Below are 22,647 nucleotides of genomic sequence, written 5' to 3' on the forward strand. Positions count from 1 at the left end.
TTATTTGTACCAAGCTCCCTTTCATCTCCTTATGGCAAATGAGAATTCAGGGAGAGTCCCACCTCTGGTGAATTTGCTCACAGGAATTACAAAAGAGGTTCTTTGGCCCATGTGTCCAGTATAGCTACAGCTCAGTAACGGAGTAGCAGTTTGATTGTTTTGCATTGTTTGACTACCAGATTGAGGGCTCAATACTGGTTTCAGTGGCATAATCACCAAATAGGATTGTCAAATGCTCTTATCCCCACCAAGCGGGAAAATAAGGGAGACTTGAGGGCTTGCTTCCTGGCATGGGCTAGTGTTACTGCAGGTCACAGCAAAAGATGAAGTGATGACAGCAGCCCGTGAGGAGCCACTGGTCCCTGTCCTGATGGGGCATTGGCAGCCGATGCTCAGGGCCATGCAGGGCTTTGGCTTCATCCCCTCAACACATTGGCCATCTGAGTTAAGCTAACCTGACAGTTGGCTGTCAGCACAGAGCAGTAGGGTTTTGTGCTCCCCTTAGAGCCAGGGGCAAGCAAGAGAGGAAATAATGTTTCTAAAAGTCATAATTCCCTTCTCTGTTTGCTGCTATACATCCCACTTTCTGCAGGCAAATTGTTGTCTTACAGTCTTGTCATAAGTGATTAGTCAGTATCCAGTGCTATAAAAAAGCCAGAACAAAATGTAATAACTAAGGTGCAAAATTAACATTTAAAAGAATCCTGTAACCTGCTGCAAAACCAAAACCAAATCCTAACATTAAAATATGAAATACTGTATCCCTGAGACCACTAAAAATGCTTAGTGAAGTTATCTGTTTTTATGAAAGATTTTGAGAAGGCTTGACTTCTTAAAATTGCAAAGCGTCCATTTCCTGGAAATTAGGTCCTTTAAGGCATCTTAATGATAAGTACATAAAATCACTTTTTACTCTGAAAAATTTTTTTGAAGGGCACATATTGTTCCATAATGTATTTAAAAATAGAAAACGTAGGAGAAAAAACAAACCAAACAAAAATCCATGCAAATATAAATCCTAGTTAGTGTTTCTATCATTGACTTTGATCTGTTAGGTACCGAAATAAGTTCCAGTTTTATGCAAGAAAGTGTATTTATGGCTGCTGCCCTGAGGAATTCATAGTGTCAGTAAATTACATAAATGAATTGCTACAATTTTCTGTTTTATTATAATTTCTAAAATTGTTAGCAGACTTAACAGTTTTATATACATCTAGAGATAACATCTGAATTGCAAATAAATCATGACAAAATATATGTTGCAGACAGTTTTATTTAATGTGCAGAGGCATTAAATATTTAAATGGCTAACTTCTGCTATTTGCCTATTCCACTAAATGTGTCCACTGTAGTGTGTAAATGAGAGTGTACTATATTAAAATGGGTAATATTTTAAGTTTTGTTTTATACTACAGGAATTCAATTTAGATCTAATGAATCAGTTGCATTGCTAAAGTAGCATAGTTATTGTAAATACATTTATTTAGATGTAGGGAATATATAATTGGTCTTTTAATTCTCTTTCTGCTTCTGTATGTCTTAATAGCTAGTTCCTATTTAATATGTACTAACTCCTATCAAACCTAAATGAAATGCTTTTTGAAGGATTGCTCTTTAAGGTCTTACTGAAGAAGTAAAATTTGGTTTTTTAATGAAAAACTTAGTTTAAATGACAAATTAAGAGTATGTAAACATCTCTGAGGCACAAGTACATGCCCTTTGGTTATGGTGAATGATGATCCAGCATCACTTATATCCTCATTTCTCTATGGGCAAGGCCATACACACTCACCGTGTGGGAAAGTAGCTGACAAGGTGCTGCAGTGCAATTCCTCCATAATGCTGGCTGCTCCTGATGTGTGAGAGCACGAAGTCTGTCTCGGGGTGCATCAGTCAAGTTCAACATCTCACCCTTATCTGAAGGTGCTTAATGATTCAGGGTATCAAAAAGACCAAGTTCTTCATGAAGACGGGTTGATAATTTTGTCCCAGTAGTGAAGTCTGCCATAAATATAGTTTATCTGGAGAGGGACCTGGCAGCTTCAGTGGACAGACCCAATACAGTGGAATGAAATCCCACAAGAAACAATGACCGTTTTACACTGCAGCAAGTTTCTGCTTCAGGTGCAAGGCTTTTCTCTTTACTTCACTTGCTTTAATGGAAATACATATCAAAATTTATATGTAGGTATCTTTAATTTATTAAGATGAAACAGGTCATACACACTTTGAAGCAAGGGTGGCAGAACAAAACTAAAATAGATTAATTTGTACCACTTGGTACACTAATATTAGATGTTCTCATCCTACAGTGATGACTGTCAAACACCTGTGTATTGAAGAAGACCATATATAACCAAAAGAAAGATAAAATCACTGCTAATATGTGGTGTCAGGGACCCAAGCTGTATGAAATATATTAGGTCACAAAAATGTCTGAATTCAGACACTATTGAGCTCTTATTACGAGACATAATCATACAGAAAACTGCTGAAGAAGTGCATTTTAAATTGCTTTGCTATTTTCTTCTCTAAGAAAATGTGGCGTTCCTGATCATTGTCTCTGATCTTTAAAGGCTGTAGTCATGTTAGTATAGCATTCATTTCTTCAGCAGAAGTAAATTTTCTCTATGGTATTATGACTGTAATCCCGATTCTCTTGCAGAACTTTAGCTGCTTGTTGCATTTTCCTACTAAATGCTCAGCAAAGCAGATTTAAGCCTTCCCCTCCATGATCATTCTGTTATCCTTTGGCCCGTGTGACACAAAAATCACAGAAGTCGCCAAGAAATTGAATTTATAAACACATTTAATGAATTAATGAACTTTGAATCACAGCTTCTTTCAGTTTTTTTGTTCGTTTGTTTTATTTTTTGGTTTGATTTGGTTTGGTTTGGTTTTGTTGTTTTTTTTTTGTTGGTTGGGGTTTTTTAACCAATGTGTGTGAGGAGAATTCTAAATTTGTCTTGAGACTATTCTTCAGTTTCATGTAGCCAGCTCTTTGGTTTACAGACTTTATGGGAAAGCATTCACAAACAGGGACCATTGTTTATTGTCTTGTAGTAAACAGCAACTCTCTCTAAGAACTGGCTATGGTACCCTGGGAATTGGGCCCAAACCTCTGAAAAACAACTTATCATACAGTAAGTGCATGAAAGAAAAATGGTTAAAAATCACAGGAGGATTTTGAAAGACCTCAGATAGATCAGATTGTTGTCTAAGCTGTCTAGCTCAAAGAGTTTGAAATAAGGTATAATACAAAATTACAGCTGGCAGACCTAAGCAATACATCACCAAATGCCCACATTCACAAAGTGTATGGCCTCTACTAAGAAACTAAGTAAATTTGCAGATTAATATTTAATCTCTTTATTCTGTTTGGAGACATTATTCTTTTTCAGTATGCTCATTTAGAGTTTAAGCTCTAGATGCTCTCTGTTAGATTCTAATACATGTCCTCCTTCCAGTCAGTGGACCAAAAAAAATGACAATAATTAATGTTCACACCTGATCACATAAAGGGAACAAAGATGATTAATAAATGGAGTTAGGCAAATGCTAATGCTTTGGGGGACTTCCTGTTGTGTATAACCAGCATGAATTTAAAATTATTAAATAAATCCATAGTTGGCTATAGTACTTGGCCTAGCACTTACTTTTCTGAATAGAAAAAAAATTCTTATTGGGTTTAACAGGTCTTTTCTGATATTAGGCATAGTGATGCAATTAATTAGGAAAAAAATAAAGATATGATGAAGACGTTCTTTTTTCCTTCTGTGGGTTACATAGCTGGTGTCAATATGAACAGTAATGTAAGTAACATTTCTAATGTATCAGGACAATTATTTGGAATATTGACCTGCAGAATAAACAAGTATTGAGGTTTTGTCATCCCTTGTAAATGTCACAGCACTGAAAATCTCACAGGGAGAAAACTGTAATGTTAAAAGAAAAGATGCTGTGTTCCAGAACAAGGAAACTGAGACCCATGAGCTAAACACCAATGACGACTATTGTCATATCTTAAAGATATCTTCCTTCTTTTCTTCCTTCCTTCCTTCCTTCCATCTTTCAAGTGAAAATATTGGAATCTCTTTACATAATTTCTTCTGTCCATACAAAACATTTTTCAAAAGCAAAATGAGTATTTAATTCCAATTATATGTTGTTTATTTGCAGTCAAATAAACAACTTTGCATAATTTGCATTGAATTAATGTGTTCAATTCATTACAAATGAAAGGCTGGGAGACAACCCGTTTTAAACGTGGAGAATCATCTTCATCCCTCTGAAATTAGAGAGAATTTTGCCATTCATTATCATGGCAGAAAAAGTACACACTGTGATAGTGAAAATAGGGTATTTTTTAACCTTAGTATAGGTGAGCAAAATAATGATTTAGTTTGGAGTCAATAATTTGGAAGATTGCTACCATTCCAGCCATAGTAAAACTATCCCACTAAAAGATAATGCAAATTATTTAAAATTAAATATGTAAATGTACTTGGCTGCCACACTGAAATTCTGCTCTAATTTGATTCAAAGACATGCTGAAAAAGAAAAGGTAGTCTGTTCCAGTGAAATTTGAATTTTTAATTTTTTTTTTCAAATGCAATACTTACAATCAAAACATTTAGATTAAGTCATTATCAACACTGACTCACTAGCACCACAAAGTGGGAGTAGAGTCTCTGGTACATTTTTACTACGACCAGAGCAATTACACCTGACATTAGCAGATGTGGTTGAATTTAACAAGATTATTTAATTTTAGATGTCAGTATTTCTAGCATTGTATGTGTATTTCAAAGAAAGAGTAATAAGCAAACTTCTATCAGCATTGTTAGAGCAGATAGGTGAACGGTTGGCATGACTTTCCAGATGTGTGGAGTATGTGTCACAAATAATGTGAAAGCATATTTGAAGTTTAAGCAGCTAGTGATCAGTGTAGCATGTTGAGCTCTCAGGCAGATTAATTTCTATATCACTTTATGATGACACATTTTTATCTCTTTTGCTGTTTCAATTATTTTGATAAATTGAGGAAGGGGATTGTTTTCTCACAGTAGCATCAGACAGAAATTTTAGTGGATTTTTTTTCTCATTTATGTACATGATACAGTTTAAGAAGCGTAGTGCTAATTAATCAAATTAATTACATATCAAGATGCAAAGCTTGTGTGGCCAGGCTTTTTTGTTACATTATCTGTTTTGTTAGTTCATTTCATAACTAAGCTAAAAGAAATGTATCACACCACATTTGCTTCAGAAAGAGTTACTGATTTGCTACTGCAAGTTTTTGCTTCCATTTCCCACTGCTTCTAACAATAAAACTGATAGCAGCTGACCTTAGATGTTTCTGGCACTATAATACCATCAGCACTAAAGATTTGCAAACATTAACTGGCAATAGATTATAGCATCTTGTAGCTGAATTATGGGAAAGATTTGTGTGATAAACAAGTTGAAATGCCCCTTGCCTGAGGAAACTCCTATGAATGAAAGGTTCTGTTGTTTCTGTGTGTCTGCGGCTTTTTTTTCATTTCCTTTTTTTTTTTTTTTGGAGGGGGAGGAGAAAAGAGGTCAAACTGCTGCCATAAAATTTTGCCCAACATTTTTCAGTAGGAGCTGTTTTCTGGACACGCAGCATATTTATTTCAAAATTAACTATGGCTCAAGACTTTTTTGAGAAAGTCACAGAGCTAGTATCATTCTCTCATGGGTCATGTCTTAATGAGAATCAGAAGTATACTTTACTCCATGATAAAGTCCAGGCTGTGGTTTAAATATGTATCAGCCTTCAAAGGAAAGGCAATCTGGTGAAGGAACCAAATTTTTCAAGTATATCTGAGTCACACTTAGTAAACACTATTCCTTTCCTTTGCTTGACCATAAATCTGGAGGAGAAGAGAACTGGAAACATTTCTGTTGTTTACATAGTATGAATATATTTAAATGCTAATTTGTATGTTTATTTACAGTGTGATGCAAGATGATGAAGTAAATTTCATAATTATTATTTCTTCAATGTCATTGTTATACCTGCAACTTCAAAAATACCTTGTATTTTCAGAAAGAAGACTCTTGCTGCAAAACACTCATAAAAAAATGTACAAAGAATGCTCAGAGACATGAAAGAGAAAAGTGAAGTTGGTTGGCAGGTTAGAATAGAGAGGATATTTTAGCCACTGTAAACAGTTTTGGGAATAGAAATAGGAAGTCATGCATGAGATATGGATACACACAGTAGGCAGGCCAATATCAGAGCCAGAAAAGAGTAAGGACTCAGTCCAGGGATAGACTAAGACAAACGCTTGCAAAGCCTTGAAATTGCAGAGGAGAAATTTGACCTTGTAGTGTAGTGAGACGGAAAACCACCTGAGGGATTGAGAAAGGACTTGACATGAATGTAGTGGGGAACAAGATAACCTTGGCTGCAGTGTTTGGAGTGGACTGGAGAAGGGAGATTAGAGAGAAGGTTACAGTGGCTAAGAGGTCACAGCAGATGAGAGATAATGAAGGCATGAAGCAGAGAGGAAAAGAAGATGAATAGCTGAAGATGCTCTAGATAGAGAAAAGATATGATTTGGCTAAGGACCCCAAATTCAGGTGTTTGAAATTTGCTATTATGTAAAAAAAATATAATCAAGGCTCCTGCTGTGTTTATTTACTATTCTATTGGCATGCTGGAGGCAACTTACTGTAGTAAAAATCACAAAGCTTTCTATATCATCTATATCATTATCTGTCTCCATATATTCACATGTATTGATAGAAAGCTATTTTTATATTTTGACTGTAGAGCAGCTTAATGGAAATCAGGTGACAGAAGTCTATTTTGCTAACTCTTATCATTATATAGCCCCATGATCATGGACAGGTTATTTCTATTTGCTAGACAACAGTTTCTCTGTCTGTAAAGCAGTGAAAGCAGTTCTTTCGTTTCTTTGCAAATTTATAGATGAAAAAGGATAGATACTGTTCAGTGGACTTAGAATTCTCTGTAGAGCTCTGTTAGAAGATGCTATCAGGTACTCCACATGGACACCTTCACAACCACCACTTGGTCCTTTTATAGTGGCAGCATACCAGTTCCTGATACTGGGGTGGGTCCAGATGTGTTTGGGTTTGCAAGAAAGTTGAAAATGACTGTGCCCAAGTAGGTAGTTTTGACTGGAGGTGTGAGAGCTCAGCTGTATCTGAAGCCATTAGAACCAAAAATTTGCAGACACACTTCACCTAACAGTTGGCTTGGCTTTGAAACATGTGCTGTCAAAAGCATGTATTCTTCCCTGAGAATGCTTCATTCAACATGCCAAAGGACTTTTTAAAATATTGGTAAAATAAGACATAAAGCAGACAAAATACTTGTTGGAATTTCATTTGGAAGTACCAATGTGTTTGGAGTGCCACAATTCTAATTCAGAAAAACTGCAGACAACAAATGATCATGCCGTAGAAGACAGAAAAAATTAGCTAGCAGATTAACCATAAGCCTAGAAAGAAAGAGCAACTCAGCAGTAAACACAGACATAATAATGACCATAATTTTTGCTAAATCACAGTTAGATTCTGCACTGATGAGTTAAAAAAAAAGGTAAAAGAATGGAAGATGGTAAAGAATATTCTTTCCTCTGAGGCACTACTGTCTTGACAGTGTTCTTTGTGCTGCTGGTGCTGAAGCTAAGATCCCAGGTGTATGAAGAAGAGGGGGAAGGTCCTTCACTATAGCACTGAAGGTGGCTATAGATGCCAGTTTTTCACCAGCTGAAATTCTGAATTAATCAGAATTCTTGTTGAGGTAATTTCTGTGGCTTATTCCTCCTGGTTTTCTCCCTGTAAGCTATGAGTATAAAAACCTGTTTGCAACGTCTGCTGTGCAGATAAGGCAATATTTAAAAAGAAAACTAAATTATAGATGAATAACATTTAAAATATTAACTGCACATTAAAAGAATGGTCCAGTAAATCATGTATTTTGTGTTTACTTTAGGAGAGCATATTGTTAGAGAGCAGAACATTCTCAGAGGTATAAACTCAGGAAAAGGTCTTCCTAAGGTAGTAAAGGAATATAACGCAAGAAAAAAATCTGTTGAATATGTAAGATACACTTTTTGACTTTCTAAATTAAATTGTTGCCATTTGCTGCTGAGACAATTAGCAGGTGTCAGTTAGAAGACACAATAGATTATGTACCCAATTACTTACCCTTTTTAGACAACAGTTTGCAGTCACAAGAACGTGTGAGGAGTTTTAATCAAAGATTAGAACTTTTTAATTAAATAGGGCCGTATGTGACTAGTCATTTGACATTAATTACTGTTTTAGTTGGATTCCTTTTGATTTGTAAAAGGCCCTGAGCACTGCAAAAATTATGTCACATCATAGAAACTGCTGATTATTAAAACAAAAGTTTTCTTCATCAGCCTATCACTCTCCTGAAAAAGAAAAGTAATTTCAAAAGTGAAACGGCTGGCTTAAAGAAGGAGAGCAGTGAGTTTTAGAAGCAAAATAGCAGATGATACTTCAGCTGACTCCCTTTAGAAGGGACAGTCTGAAAGCACTTAATTGTAATGATTGATAAGGTCTTCTGTCAATGCTCAGCAAAACTTTCAAGGGGCTAAACAGCTGGCCCGAGGTTCATTTGGAGTTTTAACTGGCTGACTACCCTTTGAGGTGTCTTAAAGCTAACTAGCATCACTGATATTAATAGTGGACATCAATCAAAATGAAATGCTGTAGCAGAAACTGATCTGAGACTTGGAGTAATATTTTAATTTTTTGGCCTACAGAGAAGAGGATAAATGTTAACAGTGTCCTTGTGAGATAACTTTAAATTCAAGTCCAATGGTGGCATCAGTATTTGCGAGTTATTCTTTTGTGATTTTGGCTTTTTCATACACTCCACTTATTCAGAGTAGAGTGGGAACAATGACAATGAAAATCCTTATCTGAACAGCCTGCAGAAAGAGAAGGGAAAAAAAAGAGAAAGTTATAAAAGGAGCAGGAATAATTCTTAGCTCATGTAAAGATTAGGGGTGAACTTCACACAAACACACACTCAGAGTCACTGTGCCTTTTGTGGTGAACTTTTAGAGAGATTTGCCTTTCTGAAGGTGAATTAAGAAAGCCAAATCCATCCCTAACCTGCAGTGTCACAGTGCAGCTTCTGCATATGGGGCTCGAGAACACGTATCTGTATTTGTCACAGTCTCATCATACTAGTAAATTTTAAGTTGGCAAAGCAATTAAAAGCCTGTTTTGCACCCCAAATTAACAAAGCACATTTCACTGAGAGTCTTTTGTGGGCAAAAGTACTGACATGATAGAAAGAATTAATATTACTTGGAATTAGCTAATCTCCACAAATTGATACCTGATTTACATGCAAGTGAGCTGCTTCCAGCCATCAGCACAGGAGGTTAATCTGCAGTTTGAATACTAGTTAAATGGAGGAAATTTACTCGATGGAAAACTGAAGTCTGGTTTATAACCTGGACTAAAACTCAACAGACGTGGGTTCATTTCTGTGACAGTATTCCTATATGACTGTAAAAGAAATGTCTTTCAATTTCTCCGTAACTCAATTTCCTAAGTATAGAAAGATGGCAGTACACTTCTGCTTCACTTAGTAGACAGCAAGACTTTGAAAAGAAAAGTTATCTGTGGCTGGCATTGGTGCAGAGCCTGGGACAAACAGGTGCTCCCAAATACTGTTGTTATTTCTAGTATAAATTGTATTTATGTCTGTTTTTCTAGTTTAGCCTCCAGCCTGCTACAGTCTGAAAATCACTATGGAAACTGTGATAGTAAATGTGGTATTTAGCAACCAGTCTTCATACCACGTCTAGGTTAAATCTTTTCCTAAAATGATCTGAATCACAGTGTATTTCCTATAGGATTGCAGCCTCTCCTGAAATGGACAGAAGAATTCACTCCATTCAGATAAAAAGTTTCTATTTAAAGTGATAAAAACTATCAATTTTGTATGAAGACAAGCACTGTAGTAAACTTTAGAGTGAATGGAAAAATGTATGCTTTATTATTGAAGAGATATTGTTTTTCAAGGGAAAAAAAACACTGAGGAGAAACACAAAATTATCATAGCATTTTGTATTCACTGCATCAGTTATTTCCCAAAGAAAGCCTATCAGTTAAAATGATGAATTTTAACCTTTACCGATTCTTCTGGAGAATGTTCAATTTATATTCTTCAGGCACTTTGCTACTCGTTCACCATACTGATGCAAAATTATTGTTTTTGTAATATTTATAAAGTTCTAGTTACAAGTTTTCAAGGACATATTTCACCAATTTTTTCCAAATCTAAACCCTGTAGTATACGTTAAGATAGAAATGGAACAAAAAGTTAACATATGGTAGACTTATATGCTTCAATACATTAATATTTAAATAAAATATCATATTGCATACAAGTCTGGTGGTCAATAGAAAATACAAAGGTCATGTTATCACAGAGTACAGAAAGCTTTAAGAGATGAATACCAATGGATAAACATATCTGCATAGAATGTTTTTTTTTTATTGCTCCTATCAGATCAAATAATGCCCATATGAAATCAATGGTTTCAAACCCCTTTATGAAACCAATCCTGTAGCTGCTCATGGCAGAACTAAACTTGGAAAAAAATCCAAGAAAACAAATAAACAAACAAAACCCCATGGTTTGAATACAGGCTTAAATATTGAGCTTTGTTTAATTTCTGTCTCAAAAAATTTCTGTAGCCATGGTGTCAATTTTTCTTTAGCTACTCTAGGGCTCTGAACATTCTTCTTAAAAGAGCAGCACTGTTACCAATGAATATTGTAGTCCTTGACTACTGCTGCAGCGTTGCAGTATTAGATCCTATCCTTGCTCTGCAATCTAAGGGTGTTTTGGGTGATAGGCCTAGGATGCAAAACTACCAGCACACTGAACAAGGAGATGGTGTGTAAGAGTGCCATGAAGAAATAGGATGACCTAGATGTTTACTTGTCTGCTGTAAAGATTGCTTTCATAGAGTAAGGTTAACAACTGTAAATTCCATCAGAGAATTTTCTTTTTGTTTTTCTCCTTACTTTCTCTTAATTGACTTTTCAAAATTATGTTTATGTTCCTTCAAAATGAGTGGGCCATGTGGATTCTCCTTGTAGGGGAATTTGATCCTTTTCTGGAGAGCATTCTGAGCAAGCACAGAGATAGGAAGTGCAGGGGATTGCCAAGCGTGAGAGAGGAGTAGGAGGCAGTGAGAGGTATAGCAATGAATTGGTGTCCTGCAGGTCAGGAAAACTGAAAACATTGCTAGAGGCTTCAGGGATGACAGAAGCGATGTCCTTACTAACTACAGAGGACTGTGCCATTTGCTTCAGCTGGGAAGCTGCCAGGTTGGCTGAAACAAAGTGTAAAGCAAAGACGTACCTTTAAGATCATGGAGGAACTGAGGTGGGGAAAAATGGTTTAGTTTATAATTTAATTTTTAACTGAATATTTTTGTATCATCCTGGTCACTTGGAGTTTTTCTGTCCAAAAAATTAGCTATCCTATTTGAAAGACTGATAAAGCCTGGATTTTCAGTCTCCTTCAGAGAGGTCACTCTAGGGAAAAGATCTAGACTCATCTACCTCAAAGATTTGGCTGATTTGTGGTCCTGCCAAAGTTCTTGTAGATATTCCAGTATAGCTAAAATAGTCGTAATGTGTTCCAGGCTTTGCTATGGAGTACACTGAGTAATGTCTATTTTATTAAATTTTAATCTAATGATCTAGACACCTACCAGTTTAATGCTGTGGGAACTTTGGTGTTAATATGCATGGCCTCTGGCAATAGCTTAGTTATAAGGGCGATATTATCAGTGGAAATGTTAGTCACCTCCTAAGTGATAGCAGAGATTTGCAAATGTCACTGGTACAAAACCTTCAGACGTAGATACCTAAAGCAGTAGTTGTAGTCTAAGAATAAGCTCCAAAGGAAAGTTTGTATGCTAGTTTATGTTATTTGTCATATCCCAGGAAGTGAATTTTGCCGAATTAGACACATAAGAACAGAATATATAGATGTTGCAGTACTGAGCAGAGAGATTTCAAGATCAGACAGCTTGAAATTATAAAAATAAATGTCTAAACACCTTTGCCTTCCAATTGGAGAAGCTAACTCTGAGCCATGCTTAGCTGCCCGAATGAGGCTGGACCTCACTTAGGAGTCTACCTTTCACACAACTAGATTGGTGTTTAGAGCAATTGCTACAATTGCCGGAGATTTGGAATAAAATCTGTTTCTTCTATTTCATAAGGTACTGCACTGAATGGAGAAGAGTGAGATTTGCATTCTGGTCCACACTCTTGCTATCACCATAACTTTTTTATCTAATGGCAGTTAGATGTAAATTGGGTAGGGAAGCCAGTGCCCAGTTCCCCCTGCTATTGAGTTCTAGAAGCACTGTGCTGTATTCCTCCACAGCTATTGTATGTAAATGTAGAATTCTTGCTTGGCACCCGCCTTTTGAATTCACTTCAAGCTCTTTTGAAGAAAAAGTATGTGCTCAGTTATCTCCTGAAGTTAGTCTGTATTGAGTTTGAAAACCTGACTTAGAATGAACAGCAGTTGATTTGACTATCAATCATTTAAATAAATTTTTGAAAAAAAGTTAATGTGTATTTTTTCTACATTTCATTATTGTGCAGTGGGAAAAAAAAACACCACCTTTCTGTGTCAATGACAAAAATGCACAGATCCATTTTAAGCTTGGCTAACTGACACAGGAAATATTCTATATCTGTAAGTAGATAGCCAGCAATTTATTCATCCACATTAGGAATTAACAAGAAAATGAAATAAAAATTCCCCTGCAGAATTAAAAAAAGTTCCCAGTTTGACAGAGGGAATGAAACTGTAAGACAATAATATTTATTGAACATAGCGATTTTCTACTGCATTTACCTCAGGCAATAGCACAGTGATATTTAAACAGATACTAATTATACGAAAGATGTCAAATAAAAAAATTCAAAATTCAAATTTATATAAGACTCTGTGAGATATGTTAGTTCTTCTAACTTATATAAGCAGGTAACACAAATCCAAAGACAATTCTTTTTCAGGATGTCATAAGAGTTGTGAGTGTAACTGGTATATCTTTGGTAAAAACAAAGAGTTCTTAGACGTAGATTTACTTTGATATTGCTTGTTACATGTCAAAGTCAGTACACAGTAAATCACTTTAGGGAGATTTTTCACACTATATTTTTGTCAGTCTTTGTAATTATTGCAGGGATGAAGGATACCTTTTAATCCCTTATATGCTCTACATGGAAGATAGGTGAAGAATTGTGCCATAGTAGCACACCCCCTGTACTTCAGTGTAAGAAAAGTCTGCAGCTTTTCTAAAGTACCCTATCTAAAATGTTTGTACTGCAGAGGACTGAATGCTTGAATTAATGGTTTCACTCCACAGGTTCACCCCTATTGAACTATGCTGCTTCCTAAGGTAGACATACCTTCTAATCCCTAAGTCTTACACCAAACTATTTTAAAATCATTAAATTTTCAAGTATTGTTCATGGGCTGCTACTGGTTTTGTATCTTTTATTTAAAAATAAAAAAAAAATTATATTTTCTTCATTTCTTAGGCTGCTAAATTTGTGTCAGGTACAACTGAATAAACAGGATATCTCAATAACATCCAGGCAGTGGTATATCAAAGGTGTCACCTGTTTACACAGCTGAAGAGAGTTTTTCCTCAAGACAATCTCTACTGCTATTTGGATCATTGTCTGATAACATGTGAAAATACTTCTGTGAATCAAAACAACAAGGGTTCATTCCTTAGAGAAAAGGTTTTATGTTAGAAGAAAAAATATTAAGATCCAGGAACATTATTGATGGGAAATTTATTGGTGACGTTGATATAAACATCATAAACAGCATTGTGAGGGATCACCAGTTCAATGGAAGATCGTGATCTGAGAAAAAAAGGATAACATGGATGACTACAGTGTTGAAGAATAATGAAAAACAGTTGTATATAGTGCAGTGTCATTATCTTAGGGGGCAATAAACTGGGAGTTAAATCATATGGGAATGAAAAAAAAGAAGAACTAGCTGTAATAGTCTATCAGGGAACAATACTCCTTCATGAAGCAACTCCCTCAAAAGGCAAATACAAGCTTAGGTATGTAAAATTACCTTAAAATTACTTTTACAGAAACAGTAGAAACAGAGAAATAATAATGTCTCCACACAAGGACCTCTAAGTTTGAAATTTTCGTTTGTATCTTCAAAACTGCTGAAAACATTCCTATTCTAAGACATTTTGTAGGATTCCTTTTTCTGAGAAGCAGATGCCTTGGAGCCTTGGGAGACTTGACAGACAAAATGTTTTGGGTGTGGTTCATTTCTATCCCTTTACTTCTATGTTTGGGGTTTTTTTGCCAGTATTAGATAGTGTCTCCTCCAAATCTCCTGCCAATATGAAAAAGACAGGAATTCTTGCTAAGTGAGACTATGTAAGAAGGAATTGATAACTTACAATAGATTAAATCAACTTGTAAACTTAGAGAAACGTGTTAAAATAGTGTTGAAACAGAAACACCAACATTCAAATTTAAAGTAGTTAAAAGACAACAACACTGAGTTTAATTTGGTGACATAATTAATTTACACTGTATGAGAGAAAAGGTATTTGGACAGATTGTGATTAGAAGTGTTAACAAATGGGAAGTTTTAAGATCATACATCCGGTCAATGAGAGAGTGAAAACTTTTTTTTGGTCTTCTATTTTTTTTTTTTAAGAAGTAGAATGGAAATACCAATAGAATTCCCCTATTAGGATAAGAGAACTAAGAGTATAAATATTTGATCAGTAGAACTTTGAAGTCAAATGAAAACCACAGACCTTGTGCTGGAGCTAAAGGGATAACAAGAGAACCACCAATAGAAACTATCACTATCCTCCTTTGCTTTCCAGCTGCTGGCTCAAATAATTTAAAATTGTAATAAAAAATAAACATATATATGCTTGTTACATGTAGGAGACAACCAGCAAAAAAGGAAAAAAAAAAAGTGGTTAGGTTTTATGTCACGTTTGCATATCTCGTCTCTCTTAAAGAAGACCTTAGACCAGAAAACCCCTGTATGCCAACTATGAGCAAAAAAAAGACACAGTCAATAATACCTGGCATAAGAATTAATTATCAAATTAGAGCTCTCATTTTTCATTTGTAAACAAAAGACTTGGAGTAAAAAGAGCTAGTGTTTGAATTTCAGTAATAAGGATACATCTAGTAAAAGTGACATCTTTCACCTACACAGCCTTGTCAGCCTTGGTACGTCTGGAATAATTCAGAGTTCTGTAATAACATTTCTCTCTAATAGGTCTCTAGTCTGTCTAGTATCTAACCCATATCAAGAGGTTAGGAGCTACTGTGATGCATGAGATGAGTCATTTACTGCTAACATATTGGCTAGTCATTAATGCACATATTTTTTGCAGTCTAAACTGTTCCTCTATCACAACCTGGAACTCTAGGAGATGGGAACCCTCAGCTTGCCTAGCAGAAGCTTCATTCTCCCTGCATACTGAGGCATTCTTCACAAGACAGAATGAATTATGTTTATTCAATACAGCAAAGCCTTCAGGCCAGCACAGATTTTCAGTGTCTCAGAGAAACCTTTGGAGTCATCTCGCAAAGAACATTCATCTTTTTTAGAGATAGGGGACTTTCCCTCTTGTGAACAGGTCTTATTGTTCTCTGGTTTTGACCAACAAGGTTCACAAAGGGAACATGTTTCAAAGACCTACAGCCCAACCCACCCCAACAGATGTTAACACTAGTTGAAGTCAGGCAGATACTTACCATAAGTGATTTTTCAGACTGAGTATTATGTTTCATGCAAATGATAGAGCACTAGAGCATTACTACAAAACCTGGAAATAATTTTCACTGCTAAAGTGGTGTATAGATGACCAGAGAATCATAGAATAGTTTGGGTTGGAAAGGACCTTAAAGTTAATCTGGTTCCAACTCCCCTGCTATGGGCAGGGACACCTTTCAGTTGACCAGTTGCTCAAAGCCACATCCAACCCGGTGTGTTGCTCCTACTCAATTTGTAAAATGCATTTGTCCTTTTATGTCTCTTTTTGTTTGCATTTCTTTCTCTTTCTTCCCAGAATTAAAACTTCACAAAATAGTCTAGAGGAGGCCAGGTTAAGTGAGCATTAGAAGTACTATAAAGAAGTATTTTCAATCTGAGCAAGTTAATATTTTCCAGCTACATATCTATGTATATATATCTACTAACACAACATTGTCAAATATGGGATCGAATAAAAAAATTAAAAAAATATTTTGTTTGGGTTCAAATGCTGTGATCTTTAAGACATTCCAGATCTTATTTTATTTTGTTCTAAAATTGTCTAATACATTATTTCATAAGCATTAACATAAAACAGTTATTGGAAACTGCTAATTATTCTGATAACCACATGGGGCCTTAATTAAAAATTGTAATCCATTTCAAAATGTACATGCATATAATGAAAACACAATTCAAATATGTTGACAGATAGCTGGATTTTATTACTTAAGCTTAAGGAAATAGATACATTTTCTAAAAAAGTGCTCAGAAAGCATGATATTTCTTGATGTTGCAGTTGTTCTCTGCTATCCAGCAGTGAAAACAATAATTATTATCAGTTCTTCATGTTCTTAGGATTGGCATTGGTATTTGTTTGCATGAAGAATGTAACCATGCAAAAGCACAGTAGCACTTTAGAGAAAGAGAGGCTGCCAAAGTCTCTGGTGAGGCTTGCCAAAAAACCACTCACAGTAGGGTGTCTCTACTAGCTCTCTAAGACAGTGTATATAGGTCCTGCTCCTAAGGATAATCACCTGCTGCTGAATAGAACTATTCATTGAGGCTGAGGAGGTGTCTGAAAGTCTCAAACCTTTCAAAATTGTAGAATTGCCAATACTCTTGTTTTCTCAGGAGTCTCCTGAGGTTAACTTAGTCTTATGGCCATGTTAAGTACCACCCAGCCTTGGAACTGGAGTCAGCTTATAGCCAGACAGCTAAAATTTGGGATAGGTTGCCATATGCATCTTTACATCTATCTATGAAGCCATGTCCTCAGTCTTTCAATGTATCTTAAAAAAAAGAAAAACAAATCTTCACAGAAAATTCTGTTCTGCTCATGCTATCATCCTTTTTTTTTTCATTTTACATGAGACAAGGTTAATTGAGCCCAGAATGAAAATGGTATGATGAACTCAGATATATGTCACTCAGCTAAGAGTAAGTAGCTAGTTCCCATGACTAAATTCTTGTACAGATATGAAAGAATTCAGGCTAAAAGAGTGAGATGCTGATTTTGAGAGCCTACTCACCTTGAGGGAATAGACACCAAAGGGAACGATTTTGAAAAGTGGTGATAAATTGTGCTCCCTGTCTTTTGAGCTGTAGACTGGCAGGTAAACCAATGGTCTAGTAAGCAGATTTTGAAATCTTGAAGCAATTGATGCCTCCTCCATACTGTGGTGGCCTAAATCACCAAGCTCTTTGACCACTTGAGACACAATTAGCAATTTGGTGAGGACAGCTGCTGATATATGTTTGCTTTTGCTCTTGAAACTAAGGCATTGTAACCAGAAAAGTCAAGTGACCATAGAAAGGGTTATCTGACTGTCCTTCAGTAGTAGAGAAATTATATTATTTCTCTATGTCAGAATAGATATGTACTTCCTTTGCTATTTGGTTATGAGGACAATAGTCTTGGGAATAAAGACCTGAAAAAATATCATATTTACATCTTTCCTGCTAAATACCATAAAAACTAGGAGAGAGCCTCTCATAAACTTTCTATCTATTCTAATATCATAACTCTTTCATCATGGAGGTCCCACCTCTGCAGGTGGGTGGAACATGCCCTTTCCTGTGGCTGCTGTAATATTTATGGCCAATGCTGGCTCAGGGCTGGTAACAGGCCACCAGCTTTTGTGGAGAACAGTTCTGAGCATTAAGCAGATGTGAAAAAAAGACATAGCAATATTTTCAGACTTTTCTGGAGAAGTAGATAACTCACTGACTGAGTATCCTATGATTGAGCCTGGAATTTATCTGGGCAATGGGCATATATCTTCAGTAGCCAGGGCTGAACAAGTGTGGCCACTTTTAGCAATAGCAAACAGGAAGGCATTTTATAGATTTAGGTATTGTAAGGATTAACCAGTGCTGAAAAGAGATGACCTAGATAATGATCTGGGCTGTAGTCAAGTTTGGGCTTCTAAATCCTAATTTAGACTAACCTTAAATGATCCCTAAATTCTCTTAGTTTCATTTTAGATCTAAATCTTATATTGAATCTGGCCCATAAGGTCTTTCTTGGATCTGGTTTGTGATGTTAGGCACTTAAAAGACTTTTTTCCTTAGAGTTTTGAAATTTTTTTTTCCCAAATAAAATGTTTCTGCATGGAAAACATCTGTGATGATTTATATATTTTTTGTAGTAATCTCCTAATTCATTAGGAGCTGTATCTCCATTCAGAGGATTATTATGTAAATATATGTGCATAAAAGTAGGAAAGTTAACTTTTAAAAGGGATAGACACCTGGATTTTAGAAGCATTTTCATTTGTAGTGTTGTTTCCAGCTATGATAAATAAAGGTCTGAATTACAGCAGAAAATGTAGAAATTGAGAACCTGATCCTGCACTGAATTCCAAGTGAGCAGGAGGTTTGCCAACACATAGTTCCGTGCAGGATCAGGGCCCTAAAATCTGAATTTACAAGGGCTAACTTTTTTTTTCTGCAGTGTTCAAATGGACTGCTTAAAAACCCTATAAATGCTTCATCTAGACAGCAGGGCACCATTTCAGGAACTGATTGCCCATTATAGTACTGACAATAAAATAGGAAAATACCTCAAGGGAGAAGGAACAGGGCCTTATGACTTTCCCATTGAACTCAATGTGAAACTTATAATTTCCCAGCCTCACTCTACAGAATGTGTCAGTTTTCAGTGGCCATTGCATTATGCTCCTAAGTCTCGTTCAAGGAAATCTGAAATGAGGGGACTTAATACAGTGGAAAAACAGAGAAATCATGGCAGAAATCTGAGTTCACATATACAAAAGAATATATATTTTTTTCTTTATATTGTCTTCACTTTCCCCTGGAATGAATCAGCTAGAAGCAATACTCCTTTGATATACATTTTCTGTGCTAGATTGTTAAAATGTGCTTATCATACATAGAAGTGAGCATGTCTGTTTAAAAGATCTTTTAAAATTATTTTTTTCACAGATATTTTTAAAGACTCTGAAACAATATTCAGGGAGAACAAACCAGACTGATATACAAACTCATACATTCTCATTTCCTGCATCACAGCCAAGAAACCAATATACATCCCCCTCCTCCCTACACTGAATCTCCTTCGTGGAACTTCCGACAGTCTTTGGTAGCAGAGAGCACCTGTCTGGATAATGCGAAGGGATAAGGGAGTATGTTAAACAAGGGCAGAGGGAATTGGGGAGGGATGCAGGAGACACAGAGCTAATTGAAGCAAAGCATTTTATTAATCTAGAGTGCTGTCTCCAGGCATGCCTAAAATCTAAATAATGATACTGAACTTCAAAGCCCAGTTCTCCATTCCTTGTGCACTCACTACTCCTGCTTAAGTCAATGGAACTTCTAAGTGTATAAAAATGCAGAATCATACTGTGAATAAGCTGTTAAGAATCAATTAGCAGTAAAATCTTATGCTGCTTACAAGAAAAAAAAAGACAAACCCCCAACCTCTATTTGGTCAATTCTTTCCTGTCTATTTGTAGCATGAGTAGCTTGAACATCAAGGTATGTGATTTTGACCCTCTGGAGAACCATCTAAAAGCCTGGATCTCCTTTGAGACTTTATTGTTTTCCAGATGATTTATTCCGCTGATCTATTCTGCTGCCATTGGACACTGTGAATACAGAGCACATCAAGAATTGCGTAAAACCTGACTACAAAGTTATGCAGCTTCTCAGGTGGGCTCAGGGATTTAGCTTGTGTGTTTTAAAACTCTTCTGTTGTTTCAACATCTTTGCATATTGAATTATGTTAATTTCACTAAGTAAACATTAATTACTTGATGGTTTCATAGTGCTTTGAAGCTGTAAGGTATTCTGAAAATGATCATTATTAATTATAATATGTACTATTGTTATTTTGTCTTTATTTTTTAAAAGGAAAAGAACCACTTATCCTCTTCCTTAAAAGAGTCCACTTGCAGAGGCACAGGACCCAGTTCTCCATGTGCCTCTTCAAAGTGTGTGCAAGGATGTCATCTGCCTAGACAGGGAACACGGTGGGAAATACTATTGCACCAGTTATTACAGAACCCCGAATCCAGGGCATTTCTCATTCAGAAATATTCAGCTCTCTCTGAACAGTGGAGAAAAAGTTCTTGTCTATTTTCACATGTAATTTCATGTGTTTGGCAGGATATAATCACTGAATACACTATGGGCCACGATACTGAGCATGATGTCATATGGTCTGGAATATCCCTTTGGTCAGTTTGGGTCACCTGTCCCAACCTCCCATGCACCCCTAACTTCCTTGCTAGCATGGCAGTATGAAAATCAGAAAAGGCCTTGGCTTTGGGTAAGCCCTGCTCAGCAATAACAAAAACATCTCTATATTATCAACTCTGTGTTCAGCACAAATCCAAAACATAGCCCCATACTACCCACTGTGAAGAAAATTAACTCTACCCCAGCCAAAACCAGCCCAGTGTCTTTCTCATTTGCATTTAAATATTAAAATTCATATGAAAATTTTGGGATTGATTTCAATTTTAAAATTTCTGTGGCAGATTGTTTTATAAACCTTTTTTGTTATTAAAGAAGCTTAGTTAGCCTGTGGAGGTTGGCTTAATGCATTATTAATAATTGGGTGGTTGATACTTTTTAATAAGAATAGTATTTCATGGAGAAATGGGAGTTCATCCAAATCAACAGAATTTGTGAGAAAATGTCTATTTTAATTAAATTGATTAGATTTTGTGATCACAACGTACAGCAGCATACATTAAGATTTATTTGCTTTGTTTTATAACTAAACCAAATTAAATCAAATTTGTTTTCTATGTGAATTAATGTATTCGGAATCCATGGTGGGGTGCTGGCAGCGAGGGCTGCAGCAGGGGGCTCTGTGAGGAGTGTCCCGGGCTGCCCTATGCCGGACACAGCCAGTTCCAGCAGGGTTCATCCCACCCACAGCAGGGCAGGGCTGGGCCCTGCGGCCAGGAGGGTGGGTGGTGCCTTGGGGAAGACAAGTTTAAGAAAGGGTGAAACAGTGTTGTGCAGCAGCTGTGTGAGAGAGGAGTGAGAATATTTGGGAGAAACACTCCTGCAGACACCAAGGTCAGTGAAGTAGGGGGAAGAGGTGTTCCAGGCACCAGTGCAGAGATTCCCCTGCAGCCCCTAATGAAGACCACAGCGAGGCAGACTGTTTCCCTTCTGCCCATCGAGGTCCACAGTGAAGCAGATATCCACACTACAGTCAATGGAGGACCCCACACCAGGTGTATGTGCCCTGGAGGAAGCTGCAACTTGGTGGAGAGCCACAGAGGAGCAGGGAAAAGTAGGAGGAGGAGGTAGTGACAGGCAGGAGCTGTTATGGACTGACCTCACCCTTCCATTCCCCAGCTTGTGCACTGCTCAACATGGGGAGGAAGTTGAGTAGTCAGGAATGAAGTGGGAAAGTTTACCTTGAGAAAAAAGGTGAGTGGAGGGAAGGAGGATTGGTTTTTGTTTTGTTTCTCAATATCATATTTTTAATTGGCAATAAATTAAATTAGTCTTCCTCAAGTAAGGTCTGTATTGGCTATGATGACAATTGGTGAATGATCTTGTCTTCATCTCAATCCATGAAATTTTTCATCTTACTATCTCACCCATCCTGCTGAGGAGAGGAAGTGGGAAAGTGGGTGTGTGGGCACCTGGCAGCTAGCCAAGGTGAACTCACCCCAATAAAGCTCAATATTTTGGTTTAAAAAAAAATTGCAGATTTGACTGATCTGGTTCTATCATTCTATGCAAATCTTTTCTTTAAGTGTTGTCATAGAAGATAAAAGCTAAATCATCCTCTTTTTTTTTTCCCTGAGTGTCTCTTCAATATTCTCTAAACAGCTTGGTTTTCAATTACCCATGTGCCTGCACTTGGTGAGCTTTGCTGGTTTCAGACCTCTGTTGACTCCTTCAAGTTATAGGGCAGAGAATCGCATCTCCAATCTTCTAATATCAGTGGGTTTTCTATATGCCACTTTAAAGGCTGAAAATTTAAAAAAAACCCCAAAATACTCTCCACTTTCCTCTCTGTCTTCCTTGATAAAAGAGCAGCTGTTATTTCACCAACCTGACTCTCCTGAGTGTAAAACATTGGAAAGATATTGGAAAGTGCTTCTTTAAGGAATGCTCTGCTCTGCAAACTTTATCTCAAGGGAGACAAGAGAAGTAAAGAAGCTGTTAATGCTAAGCTTCTGAAATATTTCTGTAAGCAAAACATCTAAGAATAGTACAGCAATATTTGTTACCCAAAAAGGCAGCGTGTAATGGAGTGACTAGAACAGCCTCCCACAATTGAATATGCTATTTTACTAGCACAG

The 22,647-nt window shown here is 36.5% G+C and overlaps 1 long non-coding RNA gene across 2 annotated transcripts in view; it reads left to right on the forward strand.

The window, feature by feature from the left end:
- The window catches only part of LOC113963347, a 31,997-nt gene that overhangs the window by 7,187 nt on the left and 2,163 nt on the right, over positions 1-22,647 (forward strand). Inside the window, exons 1-2 of one of the 2 annotated variants that reach the window (XR_003532767.1) lie at positions 2,949-3,143; positions 19,921-20,023. This is a non-coding gene — a long non-coding RNA (uncharacterized LOC113963347). Of the gene's footprint in view, positions 1-2,948; positions 3,144-19,920; positions 20,024-22,647 lie in introns of those variants that run through there. The other variant, XR_003532766.1, reaches the window with a different exon arrangement.

The sequence above is a fragment of the Neopelma chrysocephalum genome, unplaced genomic scaffold, assembly GCF_003984885.1.
Source record: "Neopelma chrysocephalum unplaced genomic scaffold, ASM398488v2 Primary Assembly neopelma1_25, whole genome shotgun sequence".
Lineage (NCBI taxonomy): Eukaryota > Metazoa > Chordata > Aves > Passeriformes > Pipridae > Neopelma > Neopelma chrysocephalum.